This window comes from Nomascus leucogenys, unplaced genomic scaffold (genome assembly GCF_006542625.1).
Source record: "Nomascus leucogenys isolate Asia unplaced genomic scaffold, Asia_NLE_v1 000793F_90383_qpd_obj, whole genome shotgun sequence".
In the NCBI taxonomy this organism is placed as follows: Eukaryota; Metazoa; Chordata; class Mammalia; order Primates; family Hylobatidae; genus Nomascus; species Nomascus leucogenys.
The window spans coordinates 49,065-72,663 of record NW_022096624.1 but is presented as its reverse complement, the minus strand read 5'-3'; the positions used below and the strand labels follow the sequence as shown (position 1 = coordinate 72,663).

At 38.2% G+C, this 23,599-nt stretch overlaps 1 non-coding gene across 1 annotated transcript; it reads right to left on the bottom strand.

The window, feature by feature from the left end:
• Positions 1-211: 211 nt before the first annotated feature.
• On the bottom strand, positions 212-366 carry LOC115834004. The gene has a single exon (XR_004029161.1). It is a non-coding gene; the product is annotated as a 5.8S ribosomal RNA (ribosomal RNA).
• Between the last annotated feature and the right edge of the window lie 23,233 nt (positions 367-23,599).

Genomic DNA, 23,599 nt, shown 5'->3' with positions numbered 1-23,599 from the left:
AGCCAGGCATCCCCCTTCCACCTGCCACCCAATGCGTGACCACGCAGGACCCACGGAGGAAGGGGGAAAGGGTGGGCATGGTGGAAGAGGAGGGCAGATGTCACCGGGTCTGCACTTGGGGGAACAGGGCCCCAGGAGGCCCTGTGACGGAACCCCCAGCTGTGCACCCTGAGGAGCCTGGAGGCACCCCTGGGGGTGATTGACTGGCAAGCTACACTGAGACAGGTGTAGCCCCCCAGGAGGAACCTGGGGCTGCAAGTGCATTCGAAGTGTGGATGATCAATGTGTCCTGCAATTCACATTAATTCTTGCATTTAGGTGCGCTCTTCATCAACACATGAGCCAAGTGATCCACCGCTAAGAGTCATATGAGGTTGATTTTGCAAGGGTGCTCCCAACACTGGGAGACCCTCCTGGCACAGCACATCGCCCAGAGTGGTTGCCTTAGGCTGGCCAGTCAGACAGCAATGGGACCAGACTCTGGAGAGGGAGCAGAAGGTTTCACAACACAGGGAGATGCGTGTTGACCATGTAGGGGGAATGCTGACACCACCCCACAGGTGCCTGGGGGTTCCTGCCCCCATGGCATGGGGCACACGCCACATGTACGGCACATGCGTGACAGCACGATGGCCACCAGATAAAGCTCCACCTGATGGCCACCACGACAGTGGTGTCAGCAGTGACACAGAAGTGTGGTGTGGCCCCGACCAGGGTTCAGAGTCTGCAGGGGAGGCAAGTGAAGGGCTGGGCCCCTCCCAAAGGGACTCCCCCATGGGCCCACTGCACCCGACCCAGGGGCTGATGGGCTACCCCCCAAGGGGTCCTTAAACCTCCATGCTGGAATGCGCTAGGTACCTGAATGGTGGGGAAGTGGACAAGGAGAGGGGGACTGGCATCCAACCCCTGACCCTCGAGATGCCCTAGCTGGAAGGCTGGGGAGAGCTAGTGGGCCAGGCTGCCCAGTGGCATGGTGTGGCAGAGGTGACAACAGTGGCAGTGGCAGCAACAGGAACCTGGCCTATGTGACTGCATTGGACATCAGTTACAGTAGCAAGAATATAAGCAGATACCAGCCCACCAACAAAGCAGGAGTGAACGTTCTTTTTTCTCTAAACTTCTCTTCTTCCTTCTTTTCATTCATTTGATCCTCCATCACTGATATCCTTTCTTCCAGTTGATTGAAGCAGCTACTGAGGCTTGTGCATTTGTCACGTAGTTCTTGTGCTGTGGTTTTCAGCTACATCAGGTCCTTTAAGGACTTTTCTGCTTTGATTATTCTAGTTAGCCATTCGTCTAATCCTTTTTCAAAGTTTTTAACTTCTTTGCCATGGGTTCAGACTTCCTCCTTTAGCTCAGAGTAGTTTGATTGTCTGAAGCCTTCTTCTCCAGTACGTCAAAGTCATTCTCCGTCCAGCTTTGTTCCATTGCTGGTGAGCAGCTCTGTTCCTTTGGAGGAGGAGAGGTGCTCTGATTTTTAGATTTTTCAGTTTTTCTCCTCTGTTTCTTCCCCAAATTTGTGGTTTTATCTACCTTTGGTCTTTGATGATGGTGATGTACAGATGGGTTTTGGTGTGGATATCCTTTCTGTTTGTTAGTTTTCCTTCTAACAGTCAGGACCCTCAGCTGCAGGTCTGTCGGAGTTTTCCGGAGTTCCACTCCAGACCCTATTTGTCTGGGAATCAGCAGCGGAGGCTGCAGAACAGCAGATATTGGTTAACAGCAAATGTTGCTGCCTGATTTCTCCTCTGAAAGATTTCTGTCAGAGGAGTACCTGGCCATGTGAGGTGTCGGTCTGTCCCTACTGGGGGATGCCTCCCAGTTAGGCTACTCAGGGGACAGGGACCACTTAGGAGGCAGTCTGTCTGTTCTCAGATCTCCAGCTGCATGCTAGAAGAACCACTGCTCTCTTCAAAACTGTCAGACAGGGACATTTAAGTCTGCAGAGGTTTCTGCTGCCTTTTGTTTGGCTATGCCCTGCCCCCAGAGGTGGAGTCTACAGAGGAGGCAGGTCTCATTGAGCTGCTGTGGGCTCCACCCAGTTCGAGCTTCACAGCTGCTTTTTTTGCCTACTCAAGCCTGACAATGGCAGGCGCCCCTCCCCCAGCCTTGCTGCCACCTTGCAGTTTGAACTCAGACTGCTGTGCTAGCAATGAGTGAGGCTCTGTGGTCACAGGACCCTCTGAGCCAGGCACGGGATATAATCTCCTGGTGTGCCCTTTGCTAAGAACATCAGAAAAGCACAGTATTAGGGTGGGAGTGACCCGATTTTCCAGGTGCCATCCATCACCCTTTCCTTGGTTAGGAAAGGGAATTCTCCTACCCCTTGCACTTCCTGGGTGAGGTGATGCCTCACCATGGTTCGACTCAGGCTCGGTGCACTGCACCCACTGTCCTGCACCCACTGACATTCCCGAATGAGATGTACGTGGTACCTCAGTTGGAAATGCAGAAATCATCCTTTTCTGCATCACTCATGATGAGAGTTGTAGACTGGAGCTGTTCCTATTTGGCCATCTTGGCTCCACCCCCCTTCCTTCTGTTTTTTCTATGAGGATGCTACCTTTTTCACCATAGGACTCAATGTTCCCAAATATCTCTTCGCAGATTCTGCAAAAACAGTGTTTCCAAACTGCTCAACCAGAAGAAATGTTTGAGTCTGTGAGATCAATGCACACATCCCAAATCAGTTTCCCAGAAAACCCCTCTCTAGTTTTCCTCTGAAGATTTTCCTTTTTTCACCACAGGCCTCAATATGCTTCCAAATATTGCTTCATAGATTCTACAAAACCAGTGTTTCCAAACTGCTCAATCAAAAGAAAGGATTAACTTTCTGAGATGAATGCACACATTACAAATCAGTTTCTCAGAAAGACTCTTTCTAGTTTTCAGCTGAAAATATTTCCTTTGTGACCATAGACCTCAATGCACTCCCAAATATCATTTTGCACGTTCTAAAAAACAGTGTTTCCAAACTGCTCCATCAAAATAAAGGTTTAACTGTGTGAGATTAATGCACACATCATAAAGCAGTTTCTCAGAAAGCTTCTTTCTAATTTTAATCTGAAGATATTTCCTTTTTCACTATAGGCTTCAATGGCTCCCAAACATCCTTCCTCAGATTCTACAAAAACAGTGTAAACAAACTGTCCCATCAAAAGAAAGGCTTAATTCTGTGAGATGACTGCACATATCACAAAGCAATTTCTCAGAAAGTTTCTTTCTGTTTTTTCTCTGAATATATTTCCTTTTCAACCTAGGCCTCCATGCGTTAAAAAATACACATTCCAGATTTTACAAAGACAGTTTCCAAACTGCTGAATAACAGGAAAGGTTTAACTCAGGAAGATGAATGCACACTTCACAAAGCAGCTTCTCATTAGCTTCCTTCTAGTTTTTCTCTGAAGTAATTTCCTTTTTCACCATAGGCCTTAATGCATTCCAAAATATCCCTTCATAGATTCCACAAAAACAGTGTTTCCAAACTGCTCAATAAAAAGAAAGGTATAACTCTGTGAGATGAATGAATACAACACAAAGCAGTTTCTCAGAAAGCTTCTTTCTAATTTTTCTATGAAGGTATTTCCTTTTTCACAATATGCCTCAATGAGCTACCAAATATTCCTTTGCAGATTCCACAAAAACAGTGTTTCTAAACTGTTCAAAGTAAGTTTTACCTCTGTGAGATGAATGAACACAATACAAAGCAGTTTCTCAGAAACGTCTTTCTAGTTTTTCTCTGAAGATAATGCGTTTTTCACTATGTGCCTCAATGTGTCCCAAATATCCCTTTGCAGATTCTACAAAAACAGTGTTTCCAAACTGTTCCATCAAAAGAAAGTTTTGAGTCTTTGAGACAACTGACACATCATAAGGCAGTGTCTCCGAAATCTTCTTTCTAGCTTTTTGCTAAAGATATTTCATTTTACACCATAGGCCTCAATGCACTCCGAAATATTCCTTTGCAGATTCTACAAAAACAGTGTTTCCAAACTTTTCCATCCAAAGAAATGTTTACCTTTGTGGGAAAAATGCACACAGCACAAATCAGTTTCTCAGAAAGCAACTTTCTGGTTTTTCTCTAAAGATATTTCCTTTTACACCATAGGCCTCAAGGCACTCCCTAATATCCCTTCGCAGATTCTAAAAAAAGTTTCTGAACTACTCTATAAAAAGAAAAGATTAACTCTGTGAGATGAATGCACACATCACAAAGGAGTTTCTCAGAAAGCTTCTTTCTAATTTTAATCTGAAGATATTTCCTTTTTCACTATAGGCCTCAATGGGCTCCCAAACATCCCTCCTCAGATTCTACAAAAACAGTGTATACAAACTGCCCCATCAAAAGAAAGGTTTAACTCTGTGAGATGAGTGCACACATCACAAATCAGCTTCTCAGAAAGCTTCTTTCTGGTTTTTCTCTGAAGACATTTCCATTTTCACCATAGGCCTCAATGCGCCCCCAAATATCCTTTCGTAGATACTAGAAAAACAGTTATTCAAAACAGCCCCATCAAAAGAAAGGTTTAACTCTGTGAGGTGAAGGTACACTTCACAAATCAGTTTCTCATAAGGCTTATTTCTAGTTTTTCTCTGAAGATATTTCCTTTGTCACCCTAAGACTCAATGCGCTCCCAAACATCTCTTTGCAGATTCTATAAAAATGGTCTTGATAAACTGCTTCATCAAAAGAAAAGTTTAACTATGTCACATGAATACCAACATTACAAAGCAGTTCCTCAGAAACCTTCTTTGTAGTTTTTTGCTGAACAATTTCGTTTTTCACCAGCGGCCCCAATGCACTCCTAAATTTCCCTTTGCAGATTCTATAAAAACAGTGTTTCCAAACTGCCCCTTCAAAAGAAATTTTCATCTCTGTGAGATGAAGGCACACATCACAAAGCAGTTTCTCAGAAAGATTCTTTTTAGTTTTTATGTGGTGATATTTCTTTTTTCAATATAGGCCTCCATGCCCTCCTAAATATCCCTTCACAGAATCTACAAAAACAGTGTTTTGAAACTTCTCAATGAAAAGAAAGGTTTGAGTCTGTGAGGTGAATGCACACATCACACAGCAGTTTCTCAGAAAGCTTCATTCTTGTTTTTCTCTGGAGATATTTCGTTTTTCACCATAGGCCTCAACTCGCTCCCAAATATCCATCGTAGATCCTACAAAATCAGGTTTCCAAACAGCTCCTTCAAAAGAAAGGTTTAACGCTATGCATTGAATGCATACATCAAGAAACAGTTTCTCAGAAAGCTTCTTTCCAATTTTCATCTGAAGATATTTCCTTTTTCACCATAGACCTCAATGGGCTACAAAATATCCCTTTGCAGATAAGAAAAACCTGTGTTTCTAAACTGCTCCATCAAAAGAAACATTTAACTCTATGAGCTGAATGCACTCATCACAAAGCAGTTTCTCAGAAAGCTTCTATCTTTTTGCTAAACCTATTTCTTTTTCACCATAGATCTCAAGGCAGTCCCAGATATCCTTTTGCAGATTGTAGAAAAAAAGTGTTTCCTAACAGTTCCATCAAAAGAAAGGTTTTCTCAGTGAGATGAATGGACACATCACAAATCAGTTTATCAGAAAGATTCTTTCTGGTTTTTAACTAAAGATATTTCCTTTTTGACTATAGGCCTCAATGTGCCCCCAAATATCCCTTCTCTGATTATACAAAAACAGCGTATCCAAACTGTTCCATCAAAAGAAAATTTTAACTCTGTGAGATGACTACACATATCAAAAAGCAGTGTTCCAAAAGCTTCCTCATAGTTTTAATGTGAAGATATTTCCTTTTTCACCATAAGCCTCAAAGCTCTCCCCAATATCCTTTTGCAGATTCTACAAAAAGACTGTTTCTAAACTGCTCAATCAAAGAATGGTTCAACTCGTGAGATGAATGCACACATCACAAATAAATTTCTCTGAACACTTCTTTCTAGATTTTATCTAAAGGTATTTCCTTTTTGACCACAGGCCTCAATGCACTCTCAAATATCACTTGGTAGTTTCTACAAAAACGGTGTTTCCAAACTGTGAATCAATAGAAAGTTTTAATTCTGTGAGATGAACACATACATCACAAGGCAGTTTCTCAGAAAGCTTTTCTAATTTTTCTCTGAAGAAATTTGCTTTTTCACCATAGACCTCAATTTCTTCCCAAATATCCCTTCACAGATTCTACAAAAACAGTGTTTCCAAACTGACCCATTAAAAGAAATGTTTATCTCTTTGAGATGAATGTACACATCACAAATCAGTTTCTCAGAAATCTACTTTCAGGTTTTTTTCTTAAGATTGTTCCTTTTTCACCAAAATCCTCAATACACTCCCAATATCCCTTAACAGATTGTACAAAAATGGTGTTTCCTAAGTGCTCCATCAAAAGAAATGTTTAACACTATGAGATGAATGCACACATCACAAATCAGTTTCTCAGAAAGCTTCATTCTAGTTTTTATTTAAAGATATTTCCTTTTTGACCATAGGCCTCAAAGTGCTCTGAAACATCCCTTCACAGATTCTACAAACACAGTGTTCCCAAACTGCTCCATCAAAATAAACTTTTAACTCTGTGAGATGAATGCACACATCACAAAGCAGTTTCTCGGAAAGGTTCTGCCTACTTTTTATCTGAAGATATTGCCTTTTTCACCATAGGCCTCAAAGCGCTCCCAAGTATCTCTTTGCTGATTCTACAAAAACAGTGTTTCCATATTGCTCAACCAAAAGAAATGTTTGAGTCTGTGAGAGGAATGCACACACCTCAAAGCAGTTTCTCAGAAAGCTTCCTTCTAGTTTTTCTCTTAAGATGTTTCCTTTTTCACCACAGGACTCAATGCATTCTGAAATATCCCTAAACAGATTCTACAAAACTGTGTTTCCAAACTGCTCAATCAAAAGAAAGGTGTAAGAGTGTGAGATGAATGCACACATTACAAAGCTCTTTCTCAGAAGGCTTCTTTCACATTTGCATCTGAAGATATTTCCTTTTTCACTATAGGCCTCAATGGACTCCCAAATATCCCTTCACAGGTTCTACAAAAACAGTGGTTCCAAACTGCTCAACCAGAAGAAAGTTTTGAATCTGTGAGATGAATCCACACATCACAAAGCAGTCTCTCAGAAAGCTTCTTTGTAGTTTTTCTCTGAAGATATGTCCTTTTTCACCATAGGCCTCAAAGTGCCCCCAAATATCCCTGCACAGATCTTACAAAAACATTCTACCCGAAACAGCTCCATCAAAAGAAAGATTGAATTCTGTGAGACGAAGGCACACATCACAAATCAGTTTCTCAGAAAGCTTCTTTCTAGTTTTTAACTAAATATATTTCCTTTTTCACCATAGGCAATAATGTGTTCCCAAATATCCCTTAGCAGATTCAACTAAAACTGGGTTTCCAAATTGCACCATCAAAAGTAACATTTCACTCTGTGAGAGGAATGCACACATCACAAAGCAGTTTCTCAGAAAGCTTCTGCCTAGTTTTTACATGAAGCTATTTCCCTTTAAACATAAGACTCAATGTGCTCCAAAGTATCTCTTTACAGATTCTACAAAACAGTGTTTCCAAAATCTCAACAAAAGAAAAGTTTGAGTCTGTGAGATGAATGCACACATCTCAAAGCATTTTCACATAAGGATTGTTTCTAGTTTTTCTCTGAAGGTGTTTCCTTTTTAACCATAGTCCTCAATGCAATCCGAACTATCCCTCAGCAGATTCTACAAAACTGTGTTTCCAAACTGCTCCATCAAGAAAGTTTTAACTGTGTGAGGTGAATGCACACATCACAAAGCAGTTTCTCAGAAAACTTCTTTATAATTTTTCTCTGAAGGCATTTACTTTTTCACCATAGGACTCAATGCCTTCCCCAATATCTCTTTGCAGATTCTACAAAAACAGTGTTCCCATACAGCTCCTTCAAAAGAAAGTTTTATTTCTCTGAGATGAATACACACATCACAAAGCAGTTTCTCAGAAAGCTTCTTTCTAGTTTTTCTCAGAAGATATTTCCTTTTTCACCCTAGGCCACAAGTGCTCACAAATATAACTTTGCATACTCTACAAAAGAGTTTTTCCAAACTGCTCCATCAAAACTAATATTTTGGTCTGTGAGATGAATGGACACATCAAAAATCAGTTTCTCAGAAAATTTCTGATTTTTCTCTTAAGATATTTTGTTTTAAACCATAGACCTCAATGCACTCCCAAATATCTGTTCTCAGATTCTTCAAAAACAGAGTTTCCAAACTGCTCAATCAAAAAAAAAGCTTAACTGTGTGAGATGAGTGCACACATCACAAAGTAGTTTCTCAGAAAGCTTCTTTCTAGTGTTTCCCTGAAGATGTTTCCCTTTTCACCATAGACCTCAAAGCACTCCCAAATATCCCTTTGCAGATTCCACAAAAACAGTGTTTCCAAACTGCTCCATCAAAAGGAAGGTTTAAGTCTGTCACATTGATGCACACATCACAAAGCAGTTTATCAGAAAGCTTCATTCTAGTTTTTCTCTGAAGATTTTTTCTTTTCCAACTTAGGCCTTAAAGCACTCTCAAATAGTTCTTCACAGATTCTACTTAAACAGTGTTTCCAAACTGCTCAATCAAAAGAAAGCTTTACCTCTGTGAGATGAATGCAGATATCAAAAAGCAGGTTCTCAGAAAGCATCTTTCTACATTTTATCTGCAGATATTTCATTTTTTACCCTAGGCCTTGATGTGCACCCAAATATCCCTTCACAGATTCTACAAAAACACTGTTTCCAAAATGCTCCATGAAAAGAAAGGTTTATCTCTGTAATATGAATGCAAACGTCACAAATCTGTTTCTTAGAAAGCTTCTTTCCAGTTTTTATCTAAATATATTTCCTTTTGGCCATAAGCATAAATTCTCTCCCAAATATCCTTTTGCAGATTTTACAAAAAGAGTGTTTCAAACTATGCCTTCAAGAGAAAAGTTAAACACTTTGAGATGAATGCACACATCAAAACGCAGTTTCTCTGAAAAACTTCTTTCTAGTTTTTCTCTGAAGATACATCCAAAAGGATCACCATAGTCCTCAATGTGCTCCCAAATATACCTTCACAGATTCTAGAAAAACAGTTTCCAAACTGCTCTATCAAAAGAAGTGTTTAACACTCTGAGATTAATCCACTAATCACAACACAGTTTCTCAGAAAGCTTCTTTCTAGTTTTCTGCTGAAGATATTTGCTTTTTCTTTTTTTTTTTTTTTTGAGATGGAGTCTCACTCTGTCGCCCAGGCTGGAGTGCAGTGGTGCAATCACGGCTCACTGCAAGCTCCACCTCCTGGGTTCACACCATTCTCCTGCCTCAGCCTCTCCAAGTAGCTGGGACTACAGGTGCCAGCCACCACGCCCATCTAATTTTTTGTATTTTTAGTAGAGACGGGGTTTCACCACGGTCTTGATCTCCTGACCTTATGATCCTTCCACCTCGGCCTCCCAAAGTGCTGGGACTACAAGCGTGAGCCACCACGACTGGTTTGATATTTGCTTTATCATGATAGGCCTCAATGCGCTTGCAAATATCACTTCACAGATTCTACAAAAACAATGTTTCCAAACCGGTCCATTCAAAGAAAGGTTTAACTCCATCAGACGGATGCACACATCACAAATCAGTTACTCAGAAAACTTCCTTCTAGTTTTCCTCTGAAGATATTTCCTTTTTGACCATAGGCCTCAATGCGCTCCCAAATATCCCTTCGCAGATTGTACAAAAAGTTTTTCCAAACTGCTACATCAAAAGAAAGGTTTAAATCTGTCAGACGAATGAACACAACACAAATCAGTTTCTCAGAAACTTCTTTCTAGTTTTTATCTGAAGATATTTCCTTTTTCATCATAGGCCTCAATGAACTCTCAAATATCCCTTCGCAGATTCCACAAAAACAGTATTTCCAAAGTTCTCAATCGAAAGAAATGTTTAACTCTGTGATATGAATGAAAACAAGAAAAAGCAATTTCTCAGAAACAATCTTTGTAGTTTTTCTCTGAGGATATTCCTTTTTCACCCCAGGTCTCAATGTCCCCCCAAATATCCCTTTGCAGATTCAACAAAAACAGCATTTCCAAAAATTGCCATCACAAGAAAGACTAAACTCTGTGAGATGAATGCACACATCACAAATCAGTTTGTCAGAGAGCTTCTTTCTCGTTTTTATGTAAAGATAATTCCTTTTTGACTGTAGGTCTCGATATGCTCCCAAATATCCCTTTGTAGATTCTATAAAAACAGTGTTTCAAGACTGTTTCAACAAACGAAAGGTTAAACACATTGAGATGAATGCAATCATCTCAAAGCTGTTTATCAGAAATATTCTTTCTATTTTTTCTCTGAAGGAAATTCCTTTTTCACCATAGGTCTCAGTGCACAATGCAATGTTTCTTCACAGATTCCACAAAAACAGTTTTTCCAAACTGCTCTATCAAAAGAAAGGTTTAACTCAGTGAAATGAATGCACACCTCACAAAGCACTTTTTCAGAAAGCTTCTTTCTAGTTTTTCTCTGAAGATATTACCTTTCTCATATAGGCCGCAATGTGCTCCCAAATATCCCTTAGCATATTCTACAAAAAGTGTTTCCAAACAACTCCATCAAAAGAAGGGTTTAACTCTGCTAGGTGAATGCACACATCACAAATCAGTTTCTCAGAAAACTTCTTTCTGGTTTTTCTCCTAGGATGTTTTGTTTTTCACCATAAGGTGATGAATGCACACATCACAAAGAAGTTTCTCAGAAAGATTCTTTCTAGTTTTTCCCATAAGATGTTTCCTTTTTCAGCACAGTACTTAATGTGCTCCCAAATATCCTTTTGCAAATTCCACAAAAACAGTGTTTCCAAACTTCTCTATCAGAGGAAACTTTTAACTCAGTGATATTAAATGCACACATCACAAAGCGGTTTCTCAGAGAGCTTCTTTCTAGTTTTTATTTGAAGATATTTCCCTTTTCACCATAGGCCTCAATGATCTACCAAAAATCTCTTAGCAGATTCCACAAGAAATTATTTCCAAACTACTCAACCCAAAGAAAGTTTTATCTCTGTGAGTTGAATGCACACATTACAAAGCCGTTTCCCTGAAAGCTTCCTTCTACTATTTCTCTGAAAATATTTCCTTTTTCACCATATGCCTAAATGCACTCCCAAATATCCATGGCAGATTCTATAAAAACAGTGTTCCCAAGCTGCTGAATCAAAAGAAATGTTTAATTGTGTTAGCTGAATGCATACAAAGCAGTATCTCACAAAGCTTCTTTCTAGTTTTTTTCTGAATACATTTCCATTTACACGATTGGCCTCCATGTCCTTCCTAATATCCCTTCGCAAATTCTACAAAAACAGTGTTTCCAAACTGCTCCAATGAAACATATGTTATTTCTGCGAGATGAATACACACATCACAAAGCAGTTTCTCAGAAATGTTATTTCTAGTTTTTCTCGGAGTATATTTCCTTTTTCACCATAGTCTTCAGTGTGCTTCCAAATATCACTTTGCAGATTCTACAGAAACAGTGTTTCCAAACTGCTCCATCAAACGGTTTAACTCTGCAAGATGATTGCACACATCACAAAGCAGTTTCTCAGAAAATTTCTTTATACTTATTCTCTAAAGATATTTCCTTTTTCAACCATAAGCCTCAATATTCTCCCAAATATCCCTTTGCAGATTCTACAAAAACAGGTTTTCCAAACAGCTCCAACAAAAGAAATTTTTAACTCTGTGAGATGAATGCACACATCACAAATTTGTGTGTCAGAAAGCTTCTTTCTAGTTTTTTATCTAAATATATTTCATTTTTGAAGATCGGTCTCAATGAGCTCCCAAATATCCATTCACAGATTCTATAAAAACAGTGTTGCCAAACTGTGCCATCAAAAGAAAGGTTTAGCACTTTGAGATGAATGCACACATCCAAAAGCAGTTTCTCAGAATGCTTGTTTCTAGTTTTCCTCTGAAGATATTTCCTTTTTCACCATAGGCCTTAATGGGGTCCCAAATGTCCCTTTGCAGATTCTACAAAAACAGTTTCCTACATGCTCTGTTAAAATAATGGGTTAACACTGTGAGAGAAATACACACATCACAAAGGAGTTTCTCAGAAAGCTTCTTTCTAGTTTTCCTCTGAAGCTATTCCCTTTTCACAATAGGCCTCAATTTCCTCCCAAACATCACTTCACAGATTCTAGAAAAACAGTGTTTCCAAACTGCTCGATCCAAAGAAGGTTTAACTCTGTGAGCTGGACGCACACATCAGGAAACAGTTTCTCAGAAAGCTTCTTTCTAGTTTTTAGCTGAAGTTATTTCCTTTTTTCACCACAGGCCTCAATACACTTCCAAATATTCCTTCGCAGATTCTACAAAAACAGTGTTTCCAAAGTGCTCAGTCACAAGAAAGTTTTATCTCTGTGAGATGAAAGCACACTCCACAAAGCAGTTTCTCAGAAAGTTTCTTTCTACCTTATATCTGAAGGTAGTTTGTTTTTGACCATAGACTTCAATGTGCTCCCAAATATTCCTTCACAGATTCTGCAAAAAAAGTGTTTCCAAACCCCTCCAGCAAAACAAAGGTTGAACTCTGTGAGGTGAATGCACACATCACAAAGCAGTTTTTCCAAAACTTTCTTTCTTGTTTTTCTCTGAAGATATTTCCTTTTTCACCATAGTCTTCAATGCGCTCCTAAATACCCTTTCTCAGATTCTATAAAAATTGTGTTTCCAAATTTTTCCATCAGAAGAAAGATTTAAATCTGTGAGATGAATGCACACATCACAAAGCAGTTTCTCAGAAAGCTTCTTTGAAGTTTTTATCTGATGATATTTCCTTTTTCACCATAGCCCTCAATATGCTCCGAAATATGCCTTTTTAGATTTTACAAGAACAGCGTTTCCAAACTGCTCATTCAAAAGAAAGGTTTACCTCAGTGAACTGAATGCACACATCACAAAGCAGTCCGTCAGAAAGCTTATTTCTAGTTTTTATCTGAAGATATTTCCTTTTTGATCATACGCCTCAATGTGCTCCCAAATATCCCTTCACCGATTCTACAAAAACAATATTTCCTAGCTGCTCCATCAAAACAGGGTAAAACTCTCTGAGTTGAATGCATTAATCAAAAAGCAGTTTCTCAGAAATCTTCTTTCTAGTTTTTATCTGAAGATATTTCCCTTTTCACCATAGGCCTCAATGTGCTCTGAAATATCCTTCCACAGATTCTACAAAAACAGTGCTTCCAAAGTTCTCAATCATAAGAAAGGTTTAACTCAGTGAGATGAATGCACACATCACAAAGCAGTTTCTCACAAAGCTTCTTTATAGTTTTTCTCTGAAGATATTTACTTTTTCACTGTAGGCCTTAATGTGTTTCCTAATATCCCTTTGCAGATTCTGCAAAAACAGTGTTGCCAAACAGCTCCAACAAAAGAAACTTTTATTTCTGTGAGATGAATGCACACATCACAAAGCACTTTTTCAGAACACTTATTTCTACTCTTTAGCTGAAGATATTTCCTTATTCAAAATAGTCCTGAATGTGCTCCCCAGTATCCCTTTGGAGATTCTACAAAAACAGTGCTTCCAAAGTGCTCAATCAAAAGAAAGGTTTAAGTCTGTGAGATAAATGCACACATCACAAATCAGTTTCTCCAAAAAATTTCTTTTTTATTTTTCTCTAATGATGATTCATTTTTCACCATAGGCCTCAATGCCCTCCAAAATATCCCATCGCAGATTCTACAAAAACTTCGTTTCCAAACTGCTCAATCAAAACACAGGTTTAACTGTGTGAAATGAATGCACACCTCACAGTGCAGTTTCTCTGAAAGCTTCTTTCATTTTTATCTTTGAAGTTATTTCCTTTTCACCATAGGCCTCAATGTGCTTCAAAATATCCCATCGCAAATTCTACAAAAAGTGTTTCCAAACTCTTCAATCAAAATAAAGGATTAACTCAGTGAAATTAAAGCACACATCAAAAAGCAGTTTCTCAGAAAGCTAATTTCTAGTTTTTATTTGAAGATTTTGCCTTTTTCACCATAGGAGCCCATGCACTCCCAAATATCCCTTCACAGATTCTAAAAGAAGAGTGTTTCCGCCAGGCACAGTGGATCAAGCTTGTAATCCCAGCACTTTGGGAGGCCGAGGCAGGTGGATCACGAGGTCAGGAGATTGAGACCATGGTGAAACCCTGTCTCTACTAAAAAAAAATACAAAAAATTTGCCAGGCGTGGTGGCGGGTGACTGTAGTCCCAGCTACTTGGAGAGGCTGAGGCAGGAGAATGGTGTGAACCCAGGAGGAGGAGCTTGCAGTGAGCCGAGATTGCGCCACTGCACTCCAGCCTCGGCGATAGAGCGAGACTTTGTCTCAAAAAAAAAAAAAAAAAAAGAGTGTTTCCAAACTGCTCAACCAGAAGAAAAATTTGAGTCTGTGTGATGTATGCACACATCACAGAGCAGTTTCTCAGAAAGTTTCTTTCTAGTTTTTATATAAAGATATTTCCTTTTTGACGATAGACCTCAATGCACTTCCAAATATCCCTTCACAACTTCTCCAAAAAAAGTATTGCTAAACAGATCCACCAAAAGAAAGGTTTATCTCAGTGAAATGAATGCACATGTCACATAGAAGTTTCTTAGAAAGCTTCTTTCTAGTTTTTCTCTGAACATGTTCTCTTTTTCACCATAGGCCTCAATGGGCTCCAGTTTGTCCCTTTGCGGTTTCTACTAAAACAGGGTTCCCAATCTGCCCACTCAAAAGAAAGGCTTAACTCTGGGAGATGAAGGCACACATCACAAATCAGGTTCTCTGAAAGCTTCTTTCTGGTTTTTCTCTTAAGATATTTCCTTTTTCACCATAGGCCTCATTGTGCTCTCAAATATCCCTTCACAGATTCTACAAAAACAGTGTTTCCAAACTGCTCAATCAACAGAAAAGTTTAACTCTGTGAGATGAATACACACATCACATAGTAGTTTTTCAGAAAGCTTCTTTGTAGTTTTTATATCAAGATGTTTCCTCTTTCACCATAGGGCTCAATGTGCTCCAAAATATCCCTTCACAGATTCTAAAGAAACAGTGTTCCCTAACTACTCAATGAAAAGAAAGCTTTAACACTGTGAGATGAATGCACAATCACAAAGCAGTTTCTCAGAAAGCATTTTTCTAGTTTTTATATGAATATATTTAATTTTTCATCATAAGCCTCAATGGGCTCCCAAATATTCCCTTGCATTTCCTAAAATAGCAGTGTGTCCAAACTGGAAAATCAATAGAAAAGTTTATCTCTGTGAGATGAATGCATACATCTCAAAGCAGTTTCTCAGAAAGATTCTTTGTTGTTTTTATTGAAGATATTTCCTTTAACACCATGGGCCTCAATGCACTCCAAAAAATCACTTTGCAGGTTCTACAAAAACAGTGTTTCCAAACTGCTCCATCAAACAGTGGTTTAACTCTGTGAGATAATTGTACACATCACAAAGCAGTTTCTCAGAAAGCTTCTTTCCAGTATTTCTCTGAAGATATTCTCCTTTTCAGCCTTGGTCTCAATACAATCCCAAATATCCTCTCACTGATTCAACAAAAACATTGTTCCCAAACTGCTCCATCATAAGAAACTTTTAGATCTGTGAGAAAAATGCATACATCACAAATCAATTTCTCAGAAATCTTCTTTCTGGTTTATCTCTTGAGAAATTTCTTCTTTCACTGTATGCCTCAATTCACTCCCAAATATCCCTTTGCAGATTCTACAAAGAAATTATTGTCAAACAGATCTAACAAAAGAAAGGTTTATCTCAGTGAGATGAATGCACATATCCCAAGGTAGTTTTCTCAGAAAGCTTCTTTCCAGATTTTCTCTTAAGATATGTCATTTTTCACCATTAGCCTTAATTCCCTTCCAAATATCGCTTCACAGATTCTACAAAAACATTGTTTCCAAGCTGCTCAATCAAAAGAAAGGTTTCACTCTGTAAGATGTAAGCACACATCACAAAGCAGTTTCTCAGAAAGTTTCTTTCTAGTTTTTCTCTGAAGATATTTCCTTTTTCACTATAGGCCTCTATGCACTCCTTAATATCCCTACACAGACGCTAAAAAAAACACTGTTTCCAAATTGTGCCATCAAAATAATCTTTTATCTCCGTGAGATGAATACACACATCACAAAGCAGTTTCTCAGAAATCTTATTTCCAATTTTTATGTGAAGATATATTATTTTTCACCATAAGCCTCAACGTGCTCCAAAATATCCCCTCGCAGATCCTACAAAAACAGTGTTTTCAAACTGTTTAACCAAAAGAAAGTTTGAGTCAGTCAGGTGAATGTACACATCACAAAGCAGTTTGTCAGAAAGCTTCTTACACGTTTTTCTTTGAAGATATTTCCTTCCTCACCATAGGCCTCAATGTGTTCCCAAATGTCCCCCCTCAGATGGTAGAAAAATGCGGTTTCCATATGCCTACATGAAAAGAAAGGTTTAACTCTGTGAGATGAATGCACATATCACAAAGCAGTTTCTAAGAAAGCTTCTTTGAAGTTTTTATATGTCATATTTTCTTTTTCACCATAGGCTTCAATGCGCTTCCAAATATCCCTTCACAGTTTCTACGAAAACTGTCTTTCCAAACTACTCCATCAAAAGAAAGTTTTCACTCAATGACATAAATGCACACGTCACAAAGCAGTTTCTCAGAATGATTCTTTCTGTTTTTTCTCTTAGATATGTGGTTTTTCAATACTGGCCTCAATTCCCTAGCAAATATCCCTTCACAGATTCTACAGAAACAGTGTTGACAAACTGCTCAATCAAAAGAAACTTTTAACTCTGTGAGATGAATGCACACATCACAAAGCAGTTTCTCAGAAAGTTTCTTTCTGGATTTCCTCTGAAGTTGTTCCCTTTTTCACCATAGGCCTCTATGCACTCCAAAATGTCCCATTGCAGATTCTATAGAAACAGGGTTTCCAGTCTGCTCCATCAAAAGAAATGTTTAACTCTGTGAGATGAATGCGCACATCACAATGCAGTTTCTCAGAAAACATTTTTCTAGTTTTTATCTGAAGACATTTCCTTTTTCACCATAGGCCTCAGTGTGCTCCAAAATATCCCTTTGCAGATTCTATAAAAACAATGATTCCACACTGATTAGTAAAAAGAAAATTTTAACTCTGTAAGATGAATTCACACATGACAATGCAGTTTCTCAGATATCTTCCTTCTAGTTTCTATCCTGGGATATTCACTTTCTTGCCTTTGCCTCAATGATCTCCAAAATGTCCACGCAATTTGGTAGTAGAATGGACCAAAACAGTGTTTCCAAACAGCTGAATCCAGAGAGTGATATGCCTCTCTGAGATGAATGCACACATCACAAAGTAGTTTCTCAGAAATCTTGCTTCTAGTTATTCTCTAAAGATATTCCCATTTTCACCAAAGGCCTCAGTGTGTTCCCTAATGTCCCTTTGCAGATTCTACAAAAACAGAGTTTCCAAACTGCTTTATCAAAAGAAAGGTTTACCTCCGTGAGATGAATGCACACATCATAAATCAGTTTCTCAGAAAGCTTCTTTCTGATTTTTCTCTGAAGATATTTCCTTTTTCACCATAGGCCTCAATGTGCTCCCAAATATCCCTTTGCAGATTCTACAAAAACATTGTTTCTAAACTGCTCAATCAAAAGAAAGTTTTAACTCTGTGAGATGAATGCATACGTCACAAATCAATTTCTCAGAAATTTCTTTCTTGGTTTTCTCTGAATATATTTCCTTTTTCACCACAGGCCTCAAAGTGCTCCCAAATGTTCCTTTGCAGATTTTACAAAAACAGTATTTTCAAACACCTCCATGAAAGAAAGGTTTACCTCTTTGAGATGAATGCACAAGTCACAAATCAGTTTCTCAGAAAAGTTCTTTCCAGTTTTTCTTTGAAGATCTTCCCTTTTTCACCATAGTCCTCAATGCACTCCCAAATATCCCTTTGCAGATTCTACAAAACAGTGTTTCCAAACTGCTGAATAAAAAGAAAGGATTATGTCTGCAAGATGAATGCATACAACACAAAACAGTTTCTCAGATAAGATTCTTTTAGTTACTGTGCTGAGATATTTCCTTTTTCTCCATTGGCTGCAATTAGATCCCAAATGTCCATTTGCAGAATGGACAAAAACAGTGTTTCCAAACTGCTGAATCCAAAGAAAGGTTTAACACTCTGAGATGAATGCACACATCAAAAATGAGTTTCTCAGAAAGCTTCTTTCTAGCTTTTATCTGAAGATGATTCCTTTTTCTCAATAGGCCTCAATGCGCTCCCAAATACCCCTTCACAGATTCAACAGAACAGTGCTTCCAAACTGCTGAATGAAAAGAAAGGTTTGGCTCTGCATGATGACATCACAAACACTTTCTCAGATAGCTTCCTTCTAGTTTTTATCCTGAGATATTCACTGTTTTGCCATTGTCTTCAATGCGCTCCCCAATGTCCATTCACAGAATGGACAAAAACAGTGTTTCCAAACTGCTGAATCCAAAGAAAGATTTAACTCTGTGAGATGAATGTACACATCACAAAACAGTTTCTCAGAAAGCTTCTTTCTAGTTTTTCTCTGAAGTTATTTTATTTTTCACCGTGGGCCTCAATGAACTCCCAATATCCCTTAGCAGATTCTACAAAAACAGTTTTTCCAAACAGCTGATTGAAAAGAAAGGTTTAACTCTGTGAGATGAATGTATGCATCAGAAATCCGTTTCTCGGTATCCTTTGAGTTTTCACCCTGGATATTCCTTTTTTCACCATTGGCCTCAATAAGCTCCCAAATATTCACTCTCAGTATGATCAAAAACAGTGTTTCCAAACTGCTGAATCCAAGGAAATTATTAACTCTGTGAGGTGAATGCACTCATCACAAAACAGTTTTTCAGAAATGTTCTTTCTAGTTTTTATCTGAAGATGTTTCCTTTTTCACCATAGGCTTCAATGTACCCCTAAATATCTCTTCATGGATTCTTCCAAAACAGTGTTTCCAAACTGCTTAATGAAAAGAAAAGTTTAACTCTGTGAAATGAATGCACACATCACAAAGCAGTTTCTCACATTACTTCCTTCTAGTTTTTGTCATGTGATATTTCCTTTTTGCCTTTGGCCTCAATGAGCTACAAATTGTTCATTCACAGAATGGACAAAAGTAATGTTCCCAAACTGCTGAATCCAAAGAAAGGTTTAACTCTGTGAGATGAATGCATACATCACAAATCAGTTCCTCAGAAAGCTTCTTTCTAGTTTTTATCTGATGATGTTTACTTTTTCATCTTAGGCTTCAATGCACTCCCAACTATCCCTTCACAGATTCTACAGAAACATTTTTTCCAAACTGCTGAAGGAAAAGAAATTTTTAACTTTGTAAATTGAATGCACACAATGGAAAGTGGTTTATCTGATACCTTTCTTCTAGTTTTTATTATGGGATATTTGCTTTTTTGCCATTGGCCTCAATGAGCTCCCCAATGTCCACTCGCTGAATGGACAAAAAGAGCATTTCCAAACTGCTGAATCCAAAGAAAGGTTTATCTCTTTGAGATAAATGCACACGTCACAATGCAGTTTCTCAGAAAGCTTGTTCCTAGTTTTTATCTGAAGATGTTTCCTTTTTCACCATAGGCCACAAATACCCTTTGCAGATTCTACAAAAACAGTGTTTCCAATCTGCTGACTGAAAGAGAGGTTTAACTCTGCTAGATGAAGGCACACATTACAAAGCAGTTTCTCAGGGAACTTCCTTCTAATTTTTATCCTGCAATATTTGCTTTTTCTTGATTGGCCTCAATGAGGTCCGAAATGTCCATTCACAGAATGGACAAAAACAGTGATTCCAAACTGCTGAATCCAAAGAAAGGTTTAACTCTGTGGGGTGAATGCACACATCACAAAACAGCTTCTCAGAAAACTTCTTTCTCGTTTTAATCTAAAGATGCTTTCTTTTTCACCATAGGCCTCAATGCACTCCCAAATATCCTTTCACAGATTCTACAAAAACGGTGTTTCCAAACTGCTGAATGAAAAGAAAGATTTAACTCTGTGAGATGAATGCACACATAACAATGTTGTTTCTCACTGAATCCAAAGAAAGTTTTAAATCTGTGAGATGAAAGCACACATCTCAAAGCAGTTTCTCAGTAAACTTCCTTCTTGTTTTTATCTAAAGGTGATTCCTTTTTCAAAATAGGCCTCAATGCACTCCCAAGTGTCCCTTCACAGATTCCACCAAAACATTGTTTCCACACAACTGAATGAAAAAAATGGTTTAACTCTGTGAGATGAATGCATGCATGAGAAAACAGTTTCTCAAACAACTTATTTCTATTTTTTATCTGAAGATGTTTCCCTTTTCACCATAGGCTTCAATATACTCCCAAGTATCCCTTGGCACATTCTGCAACAACAGTGTTTCCAAACTGCTGAATGAAAAGAAAATTTTAACTCTGTGAAAGGAATACACCATTACAAAGCCATTCCTCAAATAGTTTCCTTCCAGTTTTTATACTGGGATAATCGCATTTTCACCATTGGTGTCAAAGAGCACCCAAAAGTCCATTCTCAGAATGCATGAAGCTGTTTTTCCAAACTTATGAATTCAAAGAAATGTGTAACTGTGTGAGTGAATGTACTCATCACAGAGCAGTTTCTCAGAAAGTTTCTTTCTAGTTTTTGTCTGAATATATTTCCTTTTTCAAAATAGGCCTCAGTGCACTCCAAAATATCCCTTTGCAGATACTACATAAACAGTGTTTCCAAACTGCTGAATGAAAAGAAAGGTTTAACTCTGTGAGACAAATGTACACACCACAAAGCCGTTTTTCTGATAGCTTCCTTCTAGTTTTTATCCTGAGATATTTGCTTTCTCCCCTTTGGCCTCAATGCACTCCCAAATGACCTTTCACAGAATGGACAAAAACAGTTTTCCACTTCTGAATCCAAAGAAAGTTTTAACTCTGTGAGATAAATGCGCACATCACAAAGCAGTTTCTCAGAGAGCTTCTGATGTGTTTTTATCCTGTGATATTCATTTTTTCACCTTTGGACTCAATGAGCAACCAAATGTCCATTTGCAGAATGGACAAAAGTAGTTTCCAAACTGCTGAAACCAAAGAAACTTTAACTCTGTGAGATGAATGCACACATCACAAAGCAATTTCTCAGAAAGCTTCTTTGTAGTTTTTATCTGAAGAAATTTCCTTTTTCACCATAGGTTACAATGTGCTCCCAAATATCAGTTTGCAGATTCTACAAAAACAGAGATTCCAATCTCATCAACCAAAAGAATGTTTGGTGTCTGTTAGATGAATGCACACATCACAAGGCAGTTTCTCAAAAAGCTTCTATCTAGTTTTTCTCTGAAGATATTTCCTTTTTCAGAACAGACCTCAATGCATTCCCAAATATGCCTCCACATATGCTACAAAAACGGTATTTCCAAACTGCTCCATCAAAAGAAAGTTTTATCTCAGTGAGGTGAATGCACACATCACAAAGCAGTTTCTCAGAAAGCTTCTTTATAGTTTTTAATTGAAAATATATCCTTTTTCACCACAGACCTGAATATGCTCCCAAATATATCTTTGCAGATTCCATAAAAACAGTGTTTCCAAACTGCTCAATCTAAAGGAAGTTTTAACTCTGTGAGATGAATGCACACGTCACAAAACAGTTTCTCAGAAAGTTTCTTTCTTGTTTTTCTCTGAAGTTGTTTTCTTTTTCACCAAAAGCCTAAATCCAATCCTAAATATGTCTTCGCAGATTCTATGAAAACTGCTTAATCAAAAGGAAGCTGTAACAGAGGGAGTTGAATGCACACATCATAAAGCCGTTTGTAAGAAAGCTTTTTTCTATTTTTTATTTAAGGATATTTCCTTTTTGACCATAGGCCTCAATGCTCTCCAATATATCCCTTCACTGATTCTACAAAAAGAGTGTTTCCAAACTGCTCCATCAAAACAAAGGTTAAACTCTCTGAGATGAAGGCACTCATCAAAAAGCACTTTCACAGAAATCTTCTTTATACTTTTTCTCTGAAGATATTTCCTTTTTCACCATAGGCCTCAATGCTTTCCTGAATACCCCTTCTCACATTCTACAAAAAGAGTGTTTCCAAACTGCTCAATCAAAAGAAACGTTTAACTCAGAGATGAATGCATATATCACAAAGCAATTTCTCAGAAAGCTTCTTTCTAGATTTTCTTTGAAGATATTTCCTTTTTCACCCTACACCTTAAAGCTCTCCAAAATATCCCTTTGCAGATACCACAGAAAAAGTTTTTCCAAACTTCTCCATCAAAAGTTAGGTTTAACTCTGTGAGATGAATGGAATATCAAAAACCAGTTTCTCAGAAATCTTCTTTCTGGCTTTTCACTTCAGATATTTCATTTTTCACCATAGACCTCAATGTGCTGCCAAATATCCATTTACACACTCTTCAAAAACAGTGTTTCCAAACTGCTCAATCAAAAAAAAGGATGAACTTTGTGAGAGGAATGCACACTTCACAAAGCAGTTTCTCAGGAAGCCCCTTTCATGTTTTTCCCTGAAGATGTTTCCTTTTTCACCATAGGCCTCAATACACTCCCAAATATCCCTTCACAGATTACACAAAAACAGTGTTTCCAAAACTGCTCCATCAAAAGAAAGGTTTAAATCTGTGAGATGCATGCACACATCATAAAGCAGTTTCTCAGAAATCTTCATTCTAGTTTTTCTCCAAAGATATTTCTTTTTTCACCATAGGCCTCACTGCACTCCCAAATATGCCTTCACAAATTCTGCAAAAACAGTGGTTCCAAACTGCTCAATCAAAAGAAAGTTTTAACTGTGTGAGACAAATGCACACATCACAAACCAGTTTCACAGAAAGCTTCTTTTTAGTTTTTATCTGAAGATTTTTTTTTTCTCAATAGGTGTCAATGCACTCCTAAATATCCCAGCGCAGATTCCAAGAAAACACTTTTTCCACTCTACTGAAAGAAAAGAAAGTTGTAACACTGTGAGTTTAATGCACAAATCACAAAGCATTTTCTCAGATAGCTTCCTTCTAGTTTTCATCCTGGGATTTTAGCTTTTTCACCATTGGACAAAATGAGTTCCCAAATGTCCATTCACAGAGTAGATAAAAACAGTGTTTTCAAACTGCTGAATCCGCAGAAAAGTTTAACTCTGTGAGATGAATGCACAGATCACAAAGTGGTTTCTCAGAAAGCTTCTATCTAGTTTTTATCTGACTGTGTTTCCTTTTTCACCATAAGCTTCAAAGCACTCCCAAATATTTCTTCACAGATTCTACAGACAGTGTTTCCAAACTGCTGAAAGAAAAGAACATTTTAACCCTGTGAGATAAATGCATACATCACGAAGCAGTTTCTCAGAAAGCTTTTTTCTAGTTTTTATCTAAAGATGTTTCCTTTTTCACCATAGGCTGCAATGCCGCAATGCACTCCCAAATATCCCTTTACAGATTCTACAAAAACAGTGTATCCAAGCAACATCATCAAAAGAAAGGTTTAACTTTGTGAGATGAA